Consider the following 18,423-nt stretch of genomic DNA (forward strand, 5'->3'; position numbering starts at 1 on the left):
AAGCATAGGCTTGGCCCGCAGGAAGCAATTTTGTATGTAGGTAGCTAAGAGCTCAGACTCTGGGGCCAAACTACATTTGAAACTTGGCTTGGCCACTTACTGGCTGAGAAATCTTGGGAAAGTTACTTAACCACTCTGTACATCTATTTCCTCGTCTGTAAAGTGGAATAGTTATAGTACTTATTACAAAGAAGTAATAATTGTGAGAATTAATTTGGGTTAATGCATAAAAGCGACAAGATAAAATGCCAGCAACATAAAAGCTATATATATTCTTAGCTACCTATAATCTAGAAGGGAAGATGGATATACTACCAGACAACTTACAATCTGAGGGGTTTGCAACCAAATCTCTGAAGTCTGGAGTGACACATCATGAATGGCAAATTAAATGCCAAACTGAGGTTTAGCAATAAGGTTTGTGGATACAGACATACGGCACAATCTAGAAACCTTAATAGACTTAATCTTTCCAATCCTTCATAATGTGGTTCTGGAGAGACTTGGCCAGGATACCTCCCAAAGACAATTTTAGTCAGAAGATGGTGAGGAGTGAGTGAGGAATGTGGGGAAGGTTGCCTACAGCTATGGATTACAGGCCCATACAGGAGGGGCAGTTAGTATCTCTTCCGTTATGTGTGCACCTGGCAGTTGGGAGGGACATGTCTTACTCTCTTTACCACTTTGTGACAGCATTTCTATTTTAATAAATATCAACAGATACCAAAAGCCTAAAACAGAAAAGGGAGGGACTTATCATTAACAAATTTCTTCAATGGCTCCCTAATGTCTAGCAGCCTATGTAGCTATACAGGGACAGGTGCCATGTCCTAGAGCCAGTTTGAATATCCACACCACTATGGCAAGAGGTCACCTGGCTGGGAAGGCTGCCTCCAAAAGATGAGAAATGTAGATGGAAGGCAGAGTGCCATTGCCTGATCTCAAAAATGTTTCTGTTTTTTATGAGTTAAACTGAACTGTTCAAGAATGAAAGTGCTGTCGGTCCTCTGAGTCTAGTTTTTCTTTCTCATCCCTTCACATCTTTTCAAGACAGCCGGCTTTCCAATGAAATTCACATCCTAGATAAGACCCTTGCTGCACGGGTAAGATAGCAGACATCAAGGCACAGATGATATATGTTAGGACCAAATCAAAACCGTTGCTCTGTGTCCTGTCCGAAGGAGATATGACATTTATATTAATATTTGGCTAAGTTTCTCAATTAGCGCTTGATGAACTAAAGCTCATCTTCATAGTGAGGTGATGTAATTTTCCTCTTTGGATGATATTTGCACTGTAAATCTTTTAGAGGGCAGGAATGACACATTCTCACCATGTAATAATATTTCAAAGCAGGACTATAGTGAAACGAAGATTTTTTTTTTAATAGAGTCTGAGAAATTGGGCATTTCATATACAATTTTGAAGCAGATTTGGTGGGAGCCTGCCAGATAACTACTTACCGCAGGAGTGGGAAGTGATGAACTGTGAGAAGGGATTTAGGGCCTTTCAAACTCCCGAGGTTCTTTATGCCAAGGTGTGGCTATAATGTGGTGAACACAGTGGTAGGGAACTCTGGACTCTCAGATCACAAATGCCTTGCAAATAATTACATGTGCTTTCTCTATAAAGCCTCATGATTTCCTCTACCTACGTACAAAAACGGATTTTATTTTATTTTATTTTTCTAAAATGAAGTCTTTCCATTTAATGGCAACTTTAAAACTCAAAGGTTTTCATTTTGATCACTTTCTTGTCATTTTAAACTAGTTTTAATGGGTCAGAATTCTAAGCAGAGAGTCACTGTTTAGGAAAAATTTTCTCAGATTTCTTTAAAAAGAAATGGACACATTTTTACTTAACTCAGAAAAACATCTTTTTTTATTCGCCTTGATTAAGTTTTCCCTTAATAAGAGTCTTAAAAATAACATTTACATTGCTGGGCTTGCAAACATCCTGTAGGTTTTCTTGGTAACATTTATACATATTAGTCTGCTGTTTATGCAGCCACAGAAGTGGCTTTTCCTTTGGCCTTTTTCTCCACTTCAGTTTTAGCTAAAAATGAAGTGTAATCCCACATGTTGGACAGACATCTTGCTTGCTCCTAAAAATCTCAGCCACCAGCCAGTGTTATCAGAGAGCGTTAAAATGTCTTTTGAGGCACAGGCTACGGAGTGGGGAATGGACTGTGAAAACTCCAGCAACATCAAGCGCTGTTGTTCTCTCCATCTTGAAAAGCAATTTTCCTCTGAGCACAGGTAAGGAAGGGCCTTTTTCTTGGGTTGTTACCAGCATCATGCCACATTCTCCCTTAATTTTGGTCTGCCACTACCTGAAAGTTTTTTTTTAAAGCCTCAATATATGTGCTGCCAGCAAAATGTAGCAGCTCTACTCCCGTACTACCTTGGGTCAAGAGCATCCTCCATGCCCACCCTCCTTGGATCTCACTTGGGTTTTGAAATTTAAAGAAGATTTTTCTACATAATTGAAAGTGAAACTTAAGTTATGCGGAAATAGCTCAAGACCACACAAATGATAACAAACAGAGGCTATTTATTTAGAGCTTGCTAAAGCATGCAGCCAGCTGCCACAACTTGTGTGTGACAAAGACTGAAAGGCAGGCAGGGGAGTGGGAAAGTGTTACAGTAAAAAAAAGAAAGAAAGAAAGAAAGTAAAAGAGAAAGCTGGTGGGGGGAGGTTCCAGGTGTGCTGTGATTGGAGTTTCTTGGCGTGTGAAGCTGGAGGCAGCTGGCTAGAAGCAGGGCATCTCGTGTGATTGATGGGGCGCACACTTGGCTTTCTCTGGTTGGTAAGAGGAAGAGAGAAAGGATGGGTGTGGGAGGGAGAAAGAAACTGGTAGTTACTGGTAGTCCTGACCATTCTGGAGCACTTGTGCAGATGCTGTGGGTTAGCTTCCTGAGTTTCTTATGTGGACCAGAGTTTATTGTTGTCTCTGGCCTGCCCACTGTCCATCTGTGTATTCTGTCTCTCAGTCTATGAAAAGGAAAGACTGACATGTCAGTCAAGTGCAGATTTACACTGTGCAGTACAGAAGGCACCAGCCATATGTGGCTCTTGAGCATCTGAAATGTAGCTAATCTGAAATGAGATGTGCTATAGGTGTACAATATACACTGAATCTCAAAGCCTTCAAATAAAAAAATTAATAGTTTTTAATATTGAGTACATGTTAAAATGGCACTATGGAATATATTAGATTAAATGAAATATATTATTAAACTAAATGTCACTTCTTTCTTTCTATTTTTTTTTAATATGGCCAGGAGAAAGTTTAGAATTTCATACATGGGTTGCATTTGTGGTTTGTATTATATACCTATTGGATAGCACTGGAATAGAGGATTGACATATTAGAGTCTTAGGGGTGAGGGTGGTCTTGTTTTGGGAAATCCTTTACGAATCCTTATGTGGTATATGTACATTTTCTATAACTAGGCAGAGCAGCTTACAGTGAGAAGATACTTTTCCGGATTCAGGAGCTGAGGGGAAAAGACTTACCTGTTCAAAATATTACAATTAAAAACTTCATAGGTTTGACTCAATGTATCTTTGGAGAGAGCCTGTACTTTGGTTTAGAAAATTCTTTCAATGGACCTTTGTATTATACAGCTAGTCATATAGTAGAAGAGAGGGACTGAATGCCTGAATCCCTTACCCAGTGTTAGAAACTGAAAGAGCTGCTTTTTGTAATTGATGAGATGATTGTGGTGTTAAGAGAAAGAATCTAGAGGCCCAAAATGAGGAGAGGAGCCTGAGATTCAGGGAAAGGGAGCTGAATGCAATGTCTCTAGTTCTGGGGATGAGGGTGGCCCAGCAGCACAGCTGGGCAGCCAGGTGGCTCTAGGGGACCCCTTACGTGGGACTTGAAGAGGAGTGATGTCTCACAGTCAACGTTAAGTTCTCCCTTTCTGCCTAGTAGTTCCTTTTTTATATTCTCAAGTCTGTAGCAAAGTCAGGCATTGGGATTGGGATTGGCACTTATGGAAAAAGGAACTGCATCTACATTTTAAGGAGCTGCTGCACATTCATCAAATCCTCCACTTTTATCCAGCTCCTTTGTAGTGCTGTTTGTTTAAAGGAAGACACCCAATTTTAATACCTTTAGACTACCTACTATTGTCTTTCATGAATCTTCTTCTGTTGGCTCAAGAATGCAAAACTGTAGTGAGTCTCAAAGGGTTTATACTGTTGAAAGGGATGCTGTAGATTAAAAATAGCACTGTAGTTTATCTTCGGCTGCTGGGGTATCCGTGTACTCTTCTCACAGAAACAGGCTTTAATTACAGAGCAAAGAATAAAGTGGACTTGATTGCTGCTCAGAAAGACTGACATTTCAGGCTCTCCCACAAAATACTCATTGATGTTGATGTAAGAGGAAGAGAAGCGTCAGAATACAAAGGAGCTTTGTGTTGCCAGCAGTCGGGGGAGCATTCTTTGTCTTCCCAACATAGCAGTTTTGATAGGAAATTCAACATGAGATAAAAAATATCAAATGCAACATTGTCATTTTCAGTCTCTTTTGTGACTGTACATTAGAAACACCCACAGGAGGACAATTGATGTTCTGGAGCTGCCGGAGGAAAGAGAAAAACAAAGAAGTCAGTCAACAAAATTGACCACATCCCAAATTCATACTTAGGAAAATATATTATTTATAATAGGTATAGCTGCATTTTCCATACATGTTGAAAGACATGATGATTTAACAAATCAAATGAAAGAGAAAACCTCTTATTCAAAATAATTGGTGATGTATAAACCCCTCTTTGAAGGCAGTCTGGGATTAATTAAAATGCATGTACAGTAGTATATATCCTAAAAAGAAAAAAAGAAAGTACTGGGTATTCGTGGCTAGAAATGTCAGGGATTCTTTTCCCATCCAGTGAGGGGCTTCATAATATTTCTGCTTATAAGCAGGTCAATTTCTGCTATTAGCTACATGAGGAAGATAGATGGCAAAAGATAATGTGAAAACAGGAGATGTAGCTGAAAACAATTCTTAAGTACACAGGAAAAGGAATCATGTTAGGAGTGACCATTGGAGGGACATTACAAACAGAGAGATTTTCATGAAGAAATATGCCTGGCTGGAAATATTTTCTGCTTTTAATAACAAATGCTAACTTCTCAGTTTGTTGGCTTGGAGTCTGACTTTCTTCTGTATTGTTAACAGCAAGTCCCAAGAAGACAGAATGGTATGGGGGAGAGAGAGAGAGACAGAGAATCTTTCGTCAATTCCAGAGAATACAAAAGCAGGAACTTTTTTAAAAAACACTATATTCCAAAATGAGAGAAAAATGAAATCAAACATGATCTTTCAGAAAATGAAAAGGCAATGTGAAAAATCTCTGAAGTCCACAGTTTCTCAGCATTCCTCAAGAGAGTGTGATGTTGGTAGGAAGAAATGAGGGCTCCAAAACAAAAATTCACTTCCAGTCAGCTTAAGCTTGTTCTTGGCACCCTCAAACTCTCATCGTTATCAAGTGTGCAGAAGGAATGCTTTAAATAACTCGTGAAAATGGCAAAGTAGAATTTCGGATTTCAAAACATTTCAGTGTGAAGCAACCCAAAGAAGCAGCACCACAGTCATCCTTCTCTAGCAGCATCTCCCCCCGGGTCTGTGGCGGCGTGCTAGGATTCAGTGCCAGGCAAGTGGAACACAGGTGCTCTTGCTTTGTAGAGACTGCATCAATAGTTACTCCCTTCTTCATGGTGGTACTAAGTAAAGTGTCCTTCATGCACTGGTAAAACCAAATTCTGAAGATAAATAAAATCATTTTATAAATAGTATATAAACAGCTATGTTTACAAGCTATCCAAGGGTGAGACCCGTTTCAATGACAAATTTCTATAGGAAATTTAGTAGTGCTAGCATTATGTGCAACTAGTTTTTAGTCTATGAGACATTGTAGTTGTTGAGCACGAGCTTCAGAGATATCATTTACTTCATAGTAAAACAAAACAAAAATTGTTGAGATAATGAGTCCACTGCTTTAGTGTAAAATTGAGAAAATGGCTATAATCAAGAGTAATATCGATTGTACAACTTTCCTAGATCAACTGACCTCAGAATGTGTGACTCCTAGATCCTGTCATTACTGTAGAACTGGGTGGATCCACTTTAGCCTTTATTATAAGTGTAAATCCATGAGGGAAAGACAGCAGTTATTCTGAGAAGGTAGGTTGAATTCGCACTTTCTGGAAGAGTGCCATGGGTCTGAATTCACAGATGCTGAGGTACTGTTATGATTACTCAACTCCCTGGGTTACAGTGGCTCAAATTCTGCCACTGGCGTTTTACCTTGTGCCCCAACTGTTTTATTTGTCATATTGCCACCTGTGCACTAAGACCAAAACAGAGGGGATGGCTAGAAGCCATAATATTGATGGTGGAGGTTGAAAAAGTCATGAAATTCCACTGGGCTGCCAGTAGAAAGGGTTCTTATCTCTGAACTCATGTTAAGATAATAACTAACTTCTCATTAAAGGAGCTGTGATAACTATACCCTTAAAGTAAATACCATCCTACGATAGACTTGCTTATGCTGCTAGTCACTATCTCAGGCCACAGAAACATGATCTTTTTTAATCTGTAAGCAGCATTAAGCACCTGAGAAGGCACATTTGCTCTAACTTCTTGAACTTTGTATAATTCAAGTTTATGACCTAACAAATACATTATAAATGCTTAGATGATATACTTAATTGGAGCAAACAATTTCTCTCCTATTCAACACTATGTAATTTACGTCATCATTTCCTTATATGTGGGGGGAAAAGTAAAAGAAGATCGGATTGGAAAGACCTTACACTGACTTACCTAATGGTCGGAGAGAGGTCTCATATCTTGAATCTTAGGTATGAGGCTTTGAAACATATACACTCTAAGAAGAATAATCTTGGAATCTGATCACAATATAAAAATTTTATGGTTTTTCATATGAGACTAATTAACAAAGTCAGCTCAGTTGCAACACATACAACAGTAATAAGGTAAATAGGTGAAATTCATCCTTTGTTGTCTTAAGGGTTACCTAAACCCTGCAACAGAGAACTTCTCTTTAATGACAATAAATGTTCTAACTGCCCCCTGTTGAAGTTAAATTATTGTTGTTGTTTTTGTTCCCATGAAAAAATAGAAAGGTCTTTTTTAAAGTGGCAATGTTATGATGGAGGTCTTCCATCATTTTGGCCAATCTTGATCAAGCCACTTTACTTCACTGGACCTCAATTTCCATATCTATATAGCAAAGGAAATGGTCCAGTTGGTCTCTGAATTTCCTTCTATCACTGAGAGCCCTTGATTTCGAGAAATCCCCAATTACCAGTACAGTATAATATTACAAAGAAAATGATAAGCACAGTTAATATATTAAAATAATACTAATGCTTCAATCTCCTTGTGACTTGGCCATTGTTTCTGACAGTGGGCACATGACATTCTGTTTGTGTATCATAACTAATAATTGCTACCTTCCATAACAGAAAGTGGAATCTTTTACGGATATCTTTGAAGAATATCCATTCGTAAGTAGACTAGACCTTGGTATAGGTGCTTATTCTTGTCAGAAGTAAGTATAAAATTTATTTTTTGGTGAAGTTAATAGACTAGAAACTGGTTCTGCATCCATAAGCTAAACCAAAAAATGCTCTTGTTTCAGTGGCACTTAATATCCTGAATTAAAACTAAACTCATTACTCTGTATTTGGAATATTTATTAATATATTAACTGCATATAAAATCATGCTGAGAGTGTGCAAAGATTTCAGCAGAGCCTAATTTCTATTTCACTGCATGAATTTCCCTTTTTGTTGAAATTCTGTGAAGGTTCTGAATTGTCTTTACCTCTTGTAGCACAGCTAGCATGTGCTCACGGGGACAGAAAGGATACCAGCCCTCTCCCTCCCCTGCAAAGCTGACAAATATCAGAGCCGAAATGAAGTCCACTATGGTTTGAGTGGCAAAGAGATTGAGATAATAACCAGTTTGTGTTTGTTATAAGAACACAAGTCTCGTCTCACTCTCTGAATGGTACACTGGCTAGAAAACAAGTAGCTAGATTTCTGGGAGTTAGAAGTAGGATTTCATTTGCAAAGACTATAATAGAAAAGGAAATAAGTATATTTTTAAATTATACTTTTAATGGCCATTTATGCCCATCTCCATAACCCCACATACCATTAATTTAAGCCAGTGAAGACTGAAATTTCCACCGTAATAAAGGCCTAAGTATTGGTGAAACTCTTCTTGGAATCGTGGCAGTTCTTTTTGCCTCTTTCAGAAAAGGAAAGGAAAAAAGCAGCTTTATTAGCTGTGCTCCAGAGGAATATATTAGGATCTGATTACACAGTTTAGCTGGCAAATTAATTCGTGAATTTTCCAACATTTTTAAAAGCACGCTTGTTGAAGTGCTGAACTCCTGCCCCTGGTGAAACTTTTAGGGCCCTTTTGAGACACACAGAATCAGAGAGAAAATATGTATAATAATGAGAAGCATTTTCATGATATTTAGTGATATTTGCTCCTCAGAATTCTATTAATTTAGGGGAATGACTTGCAACTGTTACCACATTAAGAAACTTGGCAAGCACCAGAATATAATTATTTCTGCTACAGTGCTGACACACACAAAAGAAAGGAAACTGTTCATGGAATGTGTATATGTATTTATGGCTTTTCTTATTTACATTATTGTGATTTACAGTTCCCAAAATTTACTTCCTTTTTTCCTTTATGCTCAAGAAGGAAGTCTACACAAACGGCTTTGCATTTCTGACCATTGGCATTCCCCTGAAGAGCTATCCCTAAATAATTAGGAAGGCTTTTGATGAATTCTCAGCATCTGTCTTGTGGATATCCCAAAGATGTAACTTCTTCACAACAGTACTCATCAGTGTTTGCCTGATAGTTAGGTGGGACAATTCTTCATTGTGTGAAATTGTCCTGAGCATTTTAGGATGCTCCCCATCCCTCACCCCTCTTCCTTTGACCCACTAAATGCCAAGAGTCATTGTGACTATCCAAGACACCCCATTTCCAAACTTTTCATCTAGACCTCCCTTTGAAAAAGAGTGCAAAGAGATCAGACTTCAAGAATGATATTCAGGTAGTCGTGGAATATTCTGGGGGAGGGCTACTATACTAAGCTTTTTTATGATGCATCTACTAATGATGTAGCATGTAGAAAATTCAAAATGCCTCCTCTTCCTAGGGTCGTCTGCAATATGCCTTATATTGTTAAAAGTAATTGCTCTTTGCTTGGTGGTTTGCAAAGAGTTAAAGAAAAATAAAAGAATAGCACTGTCTTTACTGACAGCTGGCTGAGTCACCTCACACTGCTACTGATCACCAGGACACAGATATGTGTCATCCTCAGGACCAGGAAAGGCTTCTGTGCTTTCACAACATATTTTTGGAAACTGAGTCAGCGAGCCAGAAAGTAAATGAAGAAGTGGGGGCATACGGAGGCAGGGATCAGATATTAAGCTTTCATCACCTTCCTAGCTCAGTCAACTGAATTGACAACTATCAGAATCTTAGGATTTTCAATAAAGTCTGGAGTTTAATTAATAACAATGTGCCCATGGCAGACAATGTACACATGTGCACAGGTGAAACAGTGAGGGATATATAAAAATTCTATGTGCTGTCTTTATAAGCTGTCTGTAAATTTGAAATTGTTTCAAAATAAAAAGTTAATTTTTAAGTTGCTTTCTAAACTCACTTCTTTTATTCACAATTTCCCATCCCCTCCTCTTTTTATTCTGTCTTCTCTCCACCGTACCTCGCTCCTCAGTTTCCCCTTCCCCTCTCTAGACTTCCAGTTAAACCTGCTTTCCATCTGAGATTGCTGCAAAGTTCTCAAATCCCAACTCTAATTCCCTTCTGAATCATGAATTTCTCAAGATCCTATGGCTCTAGCCCTCTGCTGTCTCTTGCTTATTTTCCTTCTTATACTCTCTCTCTCCTTGTTTATTTTTTAAATTGCCTAGGTCTTTATAGTTTACAAAGCAACTTCACATGTACTCTGCCATTTGATGTTGTAACATCCCAGTGAATTGGTCATAATTATCCTCCCATATGAAAAAATGAGAAAATGGGGGTTTGGAGAGGCTAAATAATACAAGTGATTTGCCCAGTATCATTCATCATTAATAGCACAGTTGGGATTTAAATTCAGAAATCTTGACTTTCTCAGTTATATCACATTGCCTAGAAATTAATTAATGATTCTTCTTCTGCTTCTACATTTTCCCACTACTTTTTGAAATTTTGGAAGGAATTTTGGAAAAAAAAAATGATAATCTCTTAACTTGATGACATACACCATAATGATAACTAGATGAAAAACTTAACACAGTTACTCGAGTTAAAAGTAAATTCAATCTTCTTCAATGCCAAAGTGAGGTCAGATTGTCTCACTGCACCTAATATTCATAAAAGAGCACATTTGTGAAGTCTGTAATGAACATTTAATTGACTGTACACCTCAGAGATGAGGAAATTTGTGGCAGAGATTATGAATTCTCTAATATATTTAATATTTTTCTTGTATTGAACACAAGACTGATTTGCCAGCCCCTCCTTGAGCCTACTTGCTGCTGAGTTCTGTCCAATGGAACAGGCATAAATGAAGGGCGTCACTTCCAGGGCTAATCTTAGAACGTCTCGCACAATCTCCTTCCTACTTTCTCTCCACAGCTTGTGCAGTTGGAAGCGAAGGACTCTCCTGCTTGAAGACAGCTGGCCAGAAGAGCACTGGACTCTGTGTGAGTGAGAAACCAGCACTTGTATTAAGCCTTTGGGATTCTGGTGGACTGTTGGGCACTACAGCATAGCCTAGCCTGTCTTAACTATTAAATAAACTGAAACCCATAGCTACTTAGTAGTTTGCTTAGGTTTATTCAGATAGCAAAATATTTGCTACTGCTGAGGATATTAGCCAGGTGCCCCCAGTCAAGTCATTGATCTTTACAAATATTCATCTGTGTCAACAAAGACCCAGGTCTAGAAATACGCTTTTTTGATTGATCTAACTCTGGATGAACTCACTCCATTCAACATTTCAGAAGTCCACTGTTAGGTATATATGTATGTCAATACAGGAAAAGGCCTAGAAATAGTGCTGGGGAAAGGAGTGGGATAAGGCTGAAAGGGGAGGTGAGGAGGGGAGAGAAATAGTGATGCTTGAACGTTACCAACTGTGTTATTTAAATATTTTTGCAATGAAAATTTATATATGTACCATTTTTGAAATTGAAAAACAGAAAAAGAAAGAAATAACTACTCCTGCAAATGCTCTGCTCAGTCTTTCAACTGAAATCCCATCAGCCTTTTAAAGCTCACGCCCTCCCTTGATGCTTTTCTTCATCTTTTCCAGAAAGAATGATCTTTTCCTCCTCTAAATACATATAGAATACAGTGGTTGCTTATGTAGGCAGTGCCTTTGTCTTATATTTCAGTTATGTGGACACACATTCTATTTCCCTTATTAGATGACATTTCTCTGAAAAGTAGGGACTGTCCTGCTCTTTATACAGTTATTCAGAAAAATTACACTAAAATAAAAATCAGGGGATTTCTGGAATAGCAGAGTCAATAGCTTGGCAAATCCTCTCCCCAAGAAGCTGTGATAAAACTGCAAAATGTTGTTGAAAACAACCACTTCAGGACTTCAGGCATAGGATAAATTGAGATGCATTTATTCAAGAAAAGTTTCTGAACCTCAGGTAAGAACAGTAGGAGTCTGTGATGTTATAACCTGGGCTGCTTCCATTTCCCAACCTTTGCCAGCTCCACCTCCATAACTGTGACAAATCTACGATGACTGGGAAATCTGTAAAAACCAGCAACTTCCCTGCCAGAGGAGGTCAACATCACCTGGAGCTAAGTGTAGAAAAACTACAAGGCCCAGAAACAACCCAAGGACCTATCAATAGATGAACAGATAAATGCATGGTGGTATATTCATATAATGGACTGTTAGTCAGCAATGAAAAGGAATTAGCAACAGACTTGGGCTTCAAAATAATTCTTCTAAGTAAAAGATGCTAGACAAAAAAGCATGCACACTGCATGATTCCATGTACATAAAATTCCAGGAAATGCAAACTAATCTACAGTAACAGAAAGCAGTTCAGTGGTGATGGGAGGGGTGAAGGGTGAGAGAAGGAATTACGAGGGTCATGAGAAGACTTTCGAGGGTAGTAGATATGTTTACTATCTTGTTTTGGTGATAGTTTCACAGATGTAAACATTTGTCAAATATTAAGAAATTGTGCACCTGAAACATGTGCAATTTACTATATGTCAATTATACCTTAATAAAGATGTTTTAAAAATTCCTTAACCCCACAAATTGTTGAGGTAAATTGATCTTCCCCAAAATCTCTGTCATGTGTAGCCTGTGGCTCCATTTAGTCATTGGTACAAAGCTTTAAGCCTCCAGGGATATATAAGAGCTATAAGAAGCATGGCTTTAGAGGAAACATAATCACTGTACTTAAGAAATAGTTGCTCCGTGATTTATAAATTTAAAATTAACTGTTAGAACTAGAACTCCATCATCTAGCTTAGTCTTTCTTATTATATTCAAGGAAACTCAGAGAGAGAGAGGGACCCAGATGAGGTCATCTGGCAGTCACGTGAGGACTTGAAGATGTGTCTTTTGGTTGTAAGATATTAGAAAACAGAGGAATTGAATATTCCCTTTGTTGACTTGATTGTTCACTTTAGACATTTCTATCAGAAGAACTGCACAGGAACCACAGTAAAAATACCAATTCTTCAGCTTATTACCTTCTAAAAAACACAAGCAAAGTCAAACCTGTATTTTAAGATGTTATCTTCTATTTGAACATTCTTTTCCCTTTTCATTCTGATTGTTTTCATATAGTTTAAATTTTTGCAGAAGGTTCTTTGAATCTCTGACAGCCAAAACCAGCTGTGTTTGCTGGTGAGGGTGGAGATAGAAACAATATTTACTAGCAAAGCCAAAATCAGACTTGTGAGGGGAAAAATCAATTGGCAGCAATGGAATGAAGAGTATTTGCTAATTTAGAACAGTTTTTGAATGCTAACACTGGTTTTACCCCTGGCCTAGGAACTCCAGATCCAAATTAACATAAGGGGAGAAGCCGCTTTGTTTAAATTTCTGATGGATGTTTACAAAGAAGCACAGGGAAGAATGCTTCTCCTTGCTCTTGAAAATTGAGGCATCAGTAATGGTCCAGTCTTCTCCCTGGCACAGGGGTAAGAGTACAGGCACTGAAGTCAGACAAAACTAAATTCAACTCCTGAGTCCTTCATTTGTGGATAATTTTCTCTCTATTCTGTGGTTTCCTCATCTGTGAAATAGAGGTAATTCTACTTTATAGTGGATTTGTTATGAAGTTTAGAAATAATATATGTCAATTCCACTTTACAGTGCCGGACTTATACGGGTGACATGGCACTCAATACATGATAACTGTTATTATTTATTATTTTAACACTTAGCCTGTAACCATGAAAATACACTGCTGTGAGGAGGAGGAAAGTAACTACTGTACTTGGCAATTTTTTTCAAGTACACAGGGACTGCTGATACTTGCCCCTCAGCTTCCAGCTGTTTCCTTCTGCTATACCTGAAGCAGTATAAGAAAATTTCTCTGCAGGTTTCTGCAGAGGCAGCCAGCACTTGGGTTGTGAATCTTTTCTTGAGTTGGGTGAGAGATTTTTTTCTTCCTTTCATGCCTAGAAGGACATGCTGCTGTCTTCAACACAGAGAATTTCACTGACTTTGAGACCTTGATGAATTCATTTAATTGATTTTTTCTTCATAAATGAACAATATATTTTACATGGGTACAGTTATTCCCTCAATTGCATTTCCATAGCTCTTCATAAATATTTTGTCATGGTGATTATCACAGCGTGTTGGGAATATTAGCTTATGCTGCTACTAGTATATCAAAAGGTAAATCTTCAGTTTCTCAAGGACAGGGCATACATTCTTTTGTTTGTTCCCAGCACATAGCACAGTGTCTGCACATGGCTGAAACTCTATCAGTGTTTGTGGCACTAAATATCAGAAATCTCAACTGTTCTACATCAAATCAGTTTATTTCTCCTTTAGAATATTAGAAGTGTCTAAAGTTTCTATGGGCTACAGGATAAGCATAGTGCTCCAATGGCTGCCCTTAGTTAACTGGAATGGATTTAAAAGTTGGAAAAAAAACTTCTTATTGCATATGAATGTAGACTTGAAAGAGGGTTTCTACTTCTTTGAGGAAGGATGTGCCACAATGTGTTAGGATCATAATTGGAAATGACTGAATACTACACAGTTAAATGATATGTTGCACTTGTTGGGGGTGGGGTAGGTGGGAATAAATCCTAAAAGTTAGTTTGGGGAAACAGATGAACTGGCAATAATGTTTAATCTACCACATATAAAGTATATAATATTCCCAGATGGAACCAGGCTCTATTCAGACCTTTGTAAAACATGCGCTTGATTGCTTAGCAACCCATCTAATGATCTCACAAAAATCAGTTGTGTATATTTTAATGAGATAAGTCTTCTTAAGGGTTCCTTTCAACTCAGAACTTTATAAAACAAAGTAGATTTCACTAAGGCCTGAATTTACTCACTGGGATCCTCTATTTAATAAACAGTTAACTTCAGTGTAACTGATTTAGTGAAAAGTCTAAATTTGTTAGTCGCATGGGAATAAAATGACTTTATTCTGCTAGTAAATGGTACTAACTATATTTAGTCAAAGCCTTCTTTCCATGTGGTGGAAGATTCCCTTAACAATCTCTCATTCAATTCTGTTTCTTTTTTTGTTTATTTCAATTAGTAGAACAGTCTCATTTCATTCTTTAAGACTGTTCCCTGTTCATTTTAATACTTTACTAAATAAATATCCAGTTTAAAGACCTTTCTCTTCCTTTCCCCATCCCCAGGGTATCCTGCCAGCAGTCAGCACAGGACAAATGCATGCATCTGGGGTCTTGGGAGAATGAAGTGCTGGGCTCACCCTCACCTGTCATCTCTTTGCATTCACGTCTCTCTCTCCTGCGTGAAGAGTAAGTCTACAGAACAAGGGAGTTGGAAGGAACGGCCTCCCCTAACCTGACTACCAGTCTCAGATACTACTGGAAAGCTATTTATCTACTGTAATGGTTAAAGAAGCTAAACACATCCCTGCCTCCCTTGCAGGTAGTGTCCAGGTGATCCAATTCCAGCTAAGGAGAAATAAGTAGAACTTTGCTATGTGGCTTATGAGAACAGTTTTATTTTCTTAATAAAAGCAACAGACTTGGTTGTTCTCTCCCACCCCAGACTTCTTTCCTTAAAAGTGCACCTGATGCCTGGAGTTGGGACAGACACCTGGCAGCCATGAGGGAGTCTGAGAGAATTCAGGACTACTGAGGTGTGGAAATAAGGATGGCAGTAATTTCCCCCCAGATACCTTGTTATATGAGAAAAATCAGTCTCTATTTGTCAAGGCCATTGAAAAGTAGGCTTTATATTACTTGCAGCAAAAACTGTTTCTAACTGATATACTGACCCCTGGGTTTGTTTTAGTTATCTCCTTGATTGGCCATAACTCTGATCTACCTGTTATCCATGGGCTTTGTATGGAAAAGGTGGCATTGGCATTGCCAATTGGGCCAGCAATTAATTGTCTTCCTCTTTAGGAGTGCCCCTGGCTATTGGTTGTCTCTTGAGAAGCTTGTCTGCATCTGCTAGCTAATCTCCAGATAGCAGCATCTGTCATTCCTCTGTTCTCCATAACTCTTTGTCATTCTCTATGGAATTTTCCCCACCACATGCACCTGCAGCAACCTCCCAGCCCTGGAGCCTGCAAGCATTGGCAAATCCCACCTTCTGTACCTCTGGATCACTGGGAACTTTAGAGAGAGTATTCTGGGCCTGTCGAAATGTAGCCATCCCACCCTGCACTCTCTCTCCCCTGCTCTACTGGAAAGTGGGCCATAAGCAAGCTCCTGGAGCTAAGCAGACATGCAGCCTGCTGGATAAACATCAGTCTCTCCGCATCTGTGGGGGTGATTCTTTTGGGGACTTTCTCACATGCCCCCACCCCTCAGGGAATGTAGGGGAAGGACTATGTTGTCTTCATTAATATTGCACTGCTCTCTCCCTACCCAAAGGGGGCCCCTCTGCATCCTTCTCTCAGCTTCTGTTTTAGATCTACCAGAGTAAAGGAAGGCAGGGGGCCGGTGGCAGGGTTGCAGCAGTAGCAATTCTGCTGAGCTGGCATCTGTCAGCACACTTCTCAGGACGGTGCTTGCCCCATGAAAGGGACAGCCTCGAAATGTATAGCATTCACAACTTAGTGGTTTTTGTTTTTGGTTGTGTGCCTTAGCCTCCAGTTCTGAGAGCAGTTAATAGTATCACAAGCATTCACAGTATAATATATATTTTTGTGTACATGGGCCCTGGGTACTTATCTGCTTCTACCTTCAACAAGACTACACATCCTACTTCATTTTTCTCATATTGAAAATGAGAATTTAAATCCAAAAATTCTCCTGTCTTAAGTTGCTTGAAGTTCAGTTTTGAGTATGCATAAACTTTATGCTTTATGTAGAGAGGACTAATCAACCATGTCTGTTGCCCTGCTCCTGCTAGCTACATCCCGAACCTACAAAATGCTGCTCCATTGTGAACATGCTCTGCCAGTGTCTGCTGTGAAAAGTCTACTGTACCATGCCTGTGGCGGCCTCAGTACCAAAGGTGTTTATAGACCTTGTCTTCAGGCACCCAGAGGACATGTTTCAGGATCCGCACAGCCTGGAAGACTTTAAGCACTTTCGCAATTTTTTTTTTTTTCAGTTTATTTTCTTGCCCTTTCCCTGCCCTCCCCCCTGCCCCATTTTCCCCTTGCAGCTGTTGGATGGGGTTGACAGTGTGGCTCTTTCAGCCTTGCTGAGGTTCGCTGGGCAACAATTTCATGTCCACTTATAGTCCTCTCACTTACCCTAGTCAATCCTTTCACTCAAACCAGTTAGACAAGCACAAGAATTTGGATAACAGCAACGAAATCAGAAACACTTTTTTCCCCCATTAACAAAGAAAAGAATTGGAGGATTCAGTTAAGACTGAAATTGAGTACTTGAGCCATCCCAATAAATTGGAAAGCACTTTTTTACAATTTTAATCATTTTCAAACTCCTTATAAACTGTTATCTAGACACAATTTTGGATGAATGCTTACTCCCCACCAGGAGATTGTAATTCATCAAAAAAAAAAAAAAAAAAAAGGAACAGTAACATCCAGAAATTCTAGTGACCAATATGAGTATGTTCAATATTCCTCAATAAGAAATCTAAGGAAAGTAGCAGAAACTACTTCTACTGAATTTAGAAAAGCTTTATTTCCTCTGTTATATAAAAACAAGCACTGATCATAAAATCTAAGTCTTATCCAGGCCATTCAACTATTTGCTTAGATGACAGCAGTGAGTAAATGTTTGTCTCATGTTGAGAGATGTTGGACTTGATACTACAGTCACATGGGGGTAGTAGCTTTTATTCTTTTATTTTTCCCTTTAGCAGTGTAAATAAATACTTGCTAATTTTTCTGTTTTCTCTGTTGAGGTTTTTTTTTTTTTTAAGGTAGAGTCCACTTATATTATTGGCAGACTTTGTGGGAGTGCTATTTCTACCCTAGCTTTGGCTGCAAATACGTCAAAAGGATGAGCCCTGAGGTTTGCTGACAATAAAGCCAATGACAAAGCGAGTGTTTTTGGTGTCTCTCTCTCTCTCTCTGTCTCTCTCTCACACACACACACTCATACACACACACACACACACACACACACACACACACACTGTGGTTTGTAAGTTGTAATGGTTTTCCAAATTTGTATTTTGGTTAATCCTTTCTTAGCAGCTGGACCGTCTCTCACACTGAAGTGACCCCTGGAATGTCTGCCCACCTCCTTTCTGCTTTCCAAAATCTTACTCTAATATATTCATTTCTTCCCTTCAGGACTTTTAGCCTCATTACTTTGAGAGGGGGTGATACTCTCAGTGTTTCCAGGCTCTTCTTCAGGTCATCTGTCATAGCAGGAAAGCATGCCACACACCATCTCTAAAGGAGCCCTCGGGTGTGGGAGGCCACACTTAGTGGGGAGATTGGATACCACCAAAGAGAATTTTGATTTCTTCATTATTTTGCCTAATTCAGGTGATGATTAGAGTAAAAAGCTTGTAGATCTTCTGTCTGATCTCTCTGATTTGTATACATAGAATAAAAAAAAAAAAAAAAAAAAAAACCCGATGAGGCAACTACAAAGCAACTGTCTTAGGAAGAAACTGCTTGCTGAACATAAAAGATCAGAGGACTTAATCTTACCTGACAACCCGTGCAAGCAGAATAATTGAA

At 38.8% G+C, this 18,423-nt stretch overlaps 1 long non-coding RNA gene across 2 annotated transcripts; it reads left to right on the forward strand.

Annotated features, from left to right (window-relative positions):
• The first annotated feature begins 10,727 nt into the window (after positions 1 to 10,727).
• Positions 10,728 to 17,762, forward strand: LOC134365143 (uncharacterized). Of its 2 annotated transcripts, XR_010021938.1 has the most exons (4): positions 10,738 to 10,791; positions 13,125 to 13,273; positions 14,972 to 15,094; positions 16,665 to 17,762. It is a non-coding gene; the product is annotated as an uncharacterized LOC134365143 (long non-coding RNA). The 2 variants fall into 2 exon arrangements; XR_010021939.1 differs by lacking the exon at positions 13,125 to 13,273 and having other exon boundaries at positions 10,728 to 10,791.
• Positions 17,763 to 18,423: the final 661 nt, after the last annotated feature.

The sequence above is a fragment of the Cynocephalus volans genome, chromosome 16 (assembly GCF_027409185.1).
Source record: "Cynocephalus volans isolate mCynVol1 chromosome 16, mCynVol1.pri, whole genome shotgun sequence".
NCBI lineage: Eukaryota > Metazoa > Chordata > Mammalia > Dermoptera > Cynocephalidae > Cynocephalus > Cynocephalus volans.